The following is a 7,084-nucleotide window of genomic DNA, read 5'->3' on the forward strand; positions in this document are numbered from 1 at the left end:
TGTTACTTCTCCATACATCATATTTGTTGTGCTGAAAATCGTTTTGCTCTATTAACATTTTAAGTGAGTTTATGAGTAAATTTCATAGAAAATCTCAAGTGTCTAGTATTTCCCATACCACATATATCGTTGGTGTCACAACAACTTTTTTTCTATTAATGTTTTAAGTGAGGTTATGGGTGATATTTATAAAGTATCCATGGGATGGGAGACCTCATATGTCTTTCTTGCTGCAAAACTGTTTTAACTTTTAAAGTGAGTTTATGGATAATATTTATAGACTGTCCCTGGTATTTAGTTTTCCCCTTCACCCCATATGTCACCCCATATGTCTTTTTGTTGCAAAACTGTTGTTCTATAATTTTTTTAAGTGAGTTTAGAGTTGCAATTCAATTTCCCTGGTGTCTAGGATCCCCCAATATTGCAAGATTTTTCATAAGTGTAGGAGAGTTTACAGGAATGACAGACCCCCATGTACACTCACAGACATGCATGCGAGTGTGCATGCACACACACACACACACACACACACACACACACACACACACACACACACACACACGCACGCACGCACGCACGCACGCACGCACACACACACACACACACACACACACACCTATTCTCACATAAGACCACACATATATGTGCATACACTCACACACACAGCAACACATATACATACAAGCACACTTCCCATACCACAAGCTGTTCACTAAATTCCATGGCACTGGTCTGTAATGTTGTCTCACCCACTGAGAAAGTAACAAGATCACTGCAGTGGTCCTCTCCCTGAATCAGAAAGGACCACTGCCATTGGTAGCAACCCATGTTACGGCTTATCACCACTGTGCCTCCTTCTGAATCCAGCCCAAGATGAATATAGTGAGTTTCATACAAAAAGCATCCAACAGTGTATGAGCAGATACAAGTCCTATCATCAAAGATATATTACTGTCATGGCACACATTTTACTTCCCCAAATTCTGACTTTAGTAGAAGTACAACAAGAGGCATATAATGATCCAGAACTTAAGCAGGCTAAAGAAACATCTCAGACTGACTCGTGGCATAATAGAAAAAAAGGCATTCACTATACTTTCACCCTCAAGAAATATGCTGTCAGCATGTATGCCATCCTCCAGGAAGGTTTGTCCCAAATAAATAACTGGTGCCAAAATCATGGACTGATACTAAATACCAGAAAGTGCATTATGGTATCCATTGTGAAGTCATCTATCCCAGGGAACTACCACATTAACAATACCCCTCCTCAGAGATGACCCAGTTGTTCAGGATTTGGAAACTTATGTGGTCAGTAACCTAACCTTTGATCAACATGTGTCGATTGTTGTAAGAAAGTCCTTCTGTATTGCACAGCTTATAAACAAAAGGATTTGTGTAGATCTAGGGATGTCATTGTCCTCTTTACTCAGCATAGCTCTCAACCAAGTAGCGCAACAAATCTGGACAAAGCCAAAAATAATGGAGGGACAAAGCCACAAAAATATGGACAGATTTTAAATACTGGTTTTATAAACTTAGACATTTGCTAGAATAAAAGGTCTTATGTTATCATGCATTTTATGAAAGACATAAAGTCTGAAATTCAAATGCTTTTCATTATTTAGTGAATTCAATCCTCACTGATTTGCCAGATTAACCTAGAAAACCACAGATTTTATGAGGAACAGGCCAAAAATATGATGGAAAAATCTGGACGTTCTGTGAAAATCTGGACAGTTGAGAGGTATGTTACTCAGCCCTCATTAAACCAATCATTGAATATAATGTCCTCTTTGGAATGTATCTATCCAGATACATGCAGCAACTGGAATGTCGACAGAGATTCCTTACTAAAAGGATACAAGGCCTAAATAACATGTTCTATATAGATCAACTCAGAACCCTGTCACTGCACTCAGTATCCTACAGACTGCTAAGGGGTGATCTGTGTCTGGCATACAAGGCATCCTCCTACTCATTACTGATGGACAAACTGCACATCAGCAAGTCAAATGGCATCAGAAATACTTGGTCTGGGGATAAAAACCTCTTATAGTTTGGAGGGACAGGTATATCGTGCAGGGGATACCACTGCTATGGAACGGACTCTCCATCAACATAAAACAAAGTTTATCCCTGTCTATATTCAAGTACAACTTGCATCTACAGATGGGAAAAAAACTTACCCAGGACTGCCCCCTTAACTACTAATGGACAGAGGCAGCTCCTAAATGGTTTATCCCATGCATGTGTCCCCCTCATGTTATCTATGGTATGATCCCAGTTATTCTTTTTAGGGGTAATATATAGTTATCGACTATGGGATGGGCAAGGCCAATCTTTATCCAAATGGGATAGGTTAATATGAGCACAAAAAGGGGAAACTGGCCAGGCTTAAAATGGCCTTCAAGCAGACAGCCTAGTACTTGGCTTTGAACCTATGAACCTTTAAGAACTCCCTATCTGTACTGATAGGACATTTACTTTGAGTGGAGTAAAGTTAGTTGCACATGTGATACATCAAGGATTGTAAGATCGAAATCCTTGGTGACTGAGAAAGATGCCAGGTTTTCTAATACTGACAAGTTTACAAAGACTGTGATTCAAAGATGTGCTACTTGGCAGACTAATGTATAAAGTGACACCCTGTATCAGCATAGATGTTAAATCTGCTAAACACAAATCGAATTTAACATTTATTCATATGTTTTTTGTCTATTGGCAAACACGTTTTTTATTATTGATGATGATAGTGGCTATACTGTTACTTTTACACCAGAAAAAATGTATTCCTGATCATGAACAAAGTAACCTCTTTATCTGGCATAAATAAACAGAAGGAACAGTTATTCCAATTCGATAAAGGTTGTGGAAATAACAAAATGCAATAATCCAAAGAATAAAATCCATAGACCAACCACGACAGCTCCAAGTAAAAATTTAATTCATTTAATTAAGGGCATGAAAGCGCTAACCTTTTACATCTTTTACTGAATTCAATTTTTACTTGGAGCTGTCGTGGTTGGTCTGTGGATTTTATTCTTTGGATTATTGTTTTTATCTGGCATTCTTGACTCTGTGGGAAATAGTAATGTCTTACCATTCAATAAACAAGTCACTAACTTTATAAAATATATTGATTTTATACACAGAATAATACTTCTTTGTTCACGTGGAGATAAATAAGTAGAAGGGATTACTTCCCCACTTAAGAGGGCAGTGTGAACAGTATGTAATGAAGGATTTGCATGATAATGGTGCCATCCTGGTTTGGAGCAAAGAATCACACCCTGCAGTACCATAGAATACTTCCCTGCAATGACAGAGCATGTGATATGTTTGAATGCCATCATTCTAGAAAAAAATTAAGCTATTTATTTTAAATTTAGCATTTCTGAATATCTACTTATGAAATTAATTAAAATAACCTAAATGTAAAAATTTGCTTACAAGCAGTATAGTCTCTTCAGTGCTAAAGTAAACTGCTCTCTAAAAGCACAGTTTGTGTAGTTGTACATTTCTCCATGGCCATGTGGCAATGGAATTAGCATATGTAGGTAAGGGGGTGTGGGTGACAAGGCATTTCTTTTGTTACCATATTTGTTGAAATATAATATTCAGTTTCATAGTTTTCAATTGAATTGTGCTATCCTTAAATAGCACAGTATGTTGAGTTTCAGATTTGTTAGTGGTAGTGCAATTTTAGAGAGAGAGAGTGTGTGTGTGTGTGTGTGTGTGTGTGTGTGTGCGTGCGTGTGTGTGTGTGTGTTTGTGTGTGTGTGTGTGTTATTAGGTATAGGAGTTTCCTTTACCTCAGCTCCTATACGGACATCACATCACGTGTTTGGCAACAATGTCAAATCTGCTGAATTTGTTCAGCTGATTCAACATTGTGCCATGTTGTGCATTTTGACTTTCATTTTTTTATTTTGGAGTTTTGAACAGAAATAATTTTAATTTTCAACATTTTAATAGTAAACCTATATATATAATGGTTAGGGTGTTTACCTTGCAGACACAAGGTGCAGGGTTTGATTCTCACATGGGGTAATTGGCTAGGCTTAAAATGGCCCACAAGGGCAGTCAGCCTAGTACTAACCTATATATATGTATAAGGGAATGGGGTCAAAGTTCCCTATGTTGTGAGGGGCAGGAGGTATAGCCTTCCTGCAAAATATGTCTCTTTTGTAAATTTAATCGTGATATTATATTTGATTTCATAGTTTCTAAAGCTGCTCTTTGAAAATACAAGTTAATTCAGGCTATTTTTTTAAATATAGTGCTTTCAAAAGTAGTATTTCTAGATTACATACAAAACCCTTCAAGAATAATTGCTGGAAACAAAAATTCCTTCTTTTGCAGAGAACAAGACTTGTGATGACCCTGTATAAGAAATCATAGTACCTGAAAAACAAAACAAAAACAAAATTAAACCAGTTAGCAGATAGGATTATACACTTGATGCAGCATAATCTTAAAATGAGAGACCATTATTAAAGTTTATTTTTTTATCAAACAAACCCACTCCTAAGTTTTTCAGGAAGCTTTACTGCATTGCTGGCCTTAAGCACTCACAGGTAAGTACTTCTGTAAATGTTTAGACTATTAAGACCTCCTTCAATTATTTAGACTCCTGAATGTGGCAGTATTCTGGCAGACCAGCTAATAATTTGTTTGTATTACATGGAACGTGGTGATTATGCTTTGATATTCAGAAAAAGAAAGATCAGTTAAGTGTTATATAGCGCAAGACCTGATTTTAACAAATGTTAAAACAGGGTCCCTGCCTTTTGTTAAGGTCACTTCTCAGGCTAGGCAGTGAGATCTGCCAGTACTGGCCAGCAAATGACAGAGGCAGAATAAAAAAAAAAAAAAAAACAGATTTATTATTGCTTGCTCACTATACTGGTAATGCACTTCTTGTTATAAACTTAGAAAGTAGCAAGAAAAACAGGATATGTGCTCAGCTGCATTTTCTGAAGGATACACAGTCTGAAATTTAAATGTAAGCCATTATTTACTGACTTCAGTCCTCAGTACATTGTCTAAAAAACAAATATTTTATGGGGAACAGACCAAACATAATAGGCAAAAATCTAAACATTCTGAGGAAATCTGGACATTGAAGAGGCATGGCAAGGTGAGTGTAAACATAAGGGACTGATTTACAATGACTTTCCAACAATGCTTGCTTAGTGTTTTATGGCTTTGGAAGCCAGTAAAACAGGCAGTGCTTTTTTTTTTTTTTTTTTACTAATAGTACATGGAGCAGGTAATGCACTACAAAGAATTATTATCTGGTCTCTGATGTACATGGAGCAGGTAAAGCTTCATGCACTACAAAGAATTATTATCTGGTCTCTGATGTACATGGAGCAGGTAAAGCTTCATGCACTACAAAGAATTATTATCTGGTCTCTGATGTACATGGAGCAGGTAAAGCTTTATGCACTACAAAGAATTATTATCTGGTCTCTGATTTTGTTTGTGTCTTTTGGCTTTTCCCGGTTAGGGGTCGCCACAGCGGAACTCCGGTCCGCTAATGATTGGCAGTAGAGTTTTACGTGCTGGCTTACCGGGCCTAACGCACAACCTTCAACGAAGGAACGCCCGTTCATGCATGTCGCCACACAGAAGACGCTCTAACTGTGAATCGAACAGGCAACGTCTAACTGTGATGCGACAACGCTACCGCATCACCACCACCGCAGTGTTTTATGTGGTCTCTGATCATAACCCTAAATTATGTGTTGTCCACATGAATGCCAAGATTCACCTAGGGAGTCTCACTCTTGAAGTGACTTTATTGGCATCCATGTCTTGAGCACATAATAAACAGGTTATGATCAGTGACCCACTCATAATCCTCCATTCATTAAAAAGGTTTTTGAGCAGATCAGTAAAGAGACCTGCTCATTTGAAGGGCTGTGTCTGCTAATGAAACAATTCAAATATCCAAATGCAGTGAGATATCCAGTGAATGTCTTGTCTACAAGAGCTGAAGTGGTTAATTTTTGTGACAAATTTGTTGAATACCGATATATTTCCTGAAAATATGTTGCATATTTCAGGTACTTTTTTGTAATTTGAAAAAAATACTGTACTTTGCATTACAAATATGATTTACTGTTTGATATAAAACTAACAGGAAAGGCTGTAAATGTTTTTTTTAGTTTGAATTTTGAAAGTAAAAAGTTTATATTAGAGACACAGATATTTTGTAATTTTATTTTAAAACAGAAAATAGGAAAATGCAGTGAAACCAGCCTTTGACCCAGAGTGGAATTCTCTAACCAAGGATGAAGCATGTAACTAGTTTCAGCTCCTCAGAATGAACACATGGACCTACAAAAGCTTTCATGGAGTGCTCCTCAGAATTTTGTGTGCTCATCCCTCATTTGGCTTTAGCAAGAACTCACTGTCATTTGGTCAGGGTCCTGCATCATGAATTCTGAATTCTGATTGGCTGAGAGGGATTTGCTGACAGCACGCCAGTGGGAAAAGACAGTGTTTCCAGAAAAAGAATATGAACATGATTTTAAACAGTTACCAACAACTATTGTCTTAACTTGAAGTCTAGTACTAGCAGTTACAATAAAGTATGACACCTTAGCCCTGTGGTGTTGTTTTGTTAATTCAGCATTGTTTTAAATGAGGTCACTGTCATACTGTTTTTTTTTCTTCTTTATTATTTTAATGCATGAGCAATGATAGCATCTCTTTTAAGACAAACATGAACGATGTTTTGAACTTTGGGTACAATGATGTGGGTTATCTATATTCCATAAATAATGAAATAAGTCCTTATGCAGAATCTACAAAAGATTGGGAATAACTATGATATGAAGTGAGAAATCACATCACAAGTTAATGTGATTATCAGATACTGTTATCTGGCAGTTAGAGACATCTTACGGATGAAGTATCCAAGCACCAGGAAATTATCACTGTTCCATTCACACATTAAAATGGTTAGCAATTACTTCATTCTTCACACTCAAAAGAAATAATAAACTCAAAAGAGTCCAAAAATGTTTAAAAATGCATCTGATATGTGGAAGATTTAAGCTATGGAAATTGG

General features: G+C 36.9%; 1 long non-coding RNA gene across 1 annotated transcript in view; it reads left to right on the forward strand.

Annotated features, from left to right (window-relative positions):
• LOC122795817 overlaps window positions 1-6,615 on the forward strand; it is a 108,306-nt gene extending 101,691 nt beyond the window's left edge. Inside the window, exon 5 of the long non-coding RNA XR_006363868.1 lies at window positions 6,244-6,615. This is a non-coding gene — a long non-coding RNA (uncharacterized LOC122795817). The remainder of the gene's footprint in view (window positions 1-6,243) is intronic.
• Window positions 6,616-7,084: the final 469 nt, after the last annotated feature.

The sequence above is a fragment of the Protopterus annectens genome, chromosome 2.part2 (assembly GCF_019279795.1).
Source record: "Protopterus annectens isolate FY-2018-M chromosome 2.part2, PAN1.0, whole genome shotgun sequence".
Classification (NCBI taxonomy): domain Eukaryota; kingdom Metazoa; phylum Chordata; order Ceratodontiformes; family Protopteridae; genus Protopterus; species Protopterus annectens.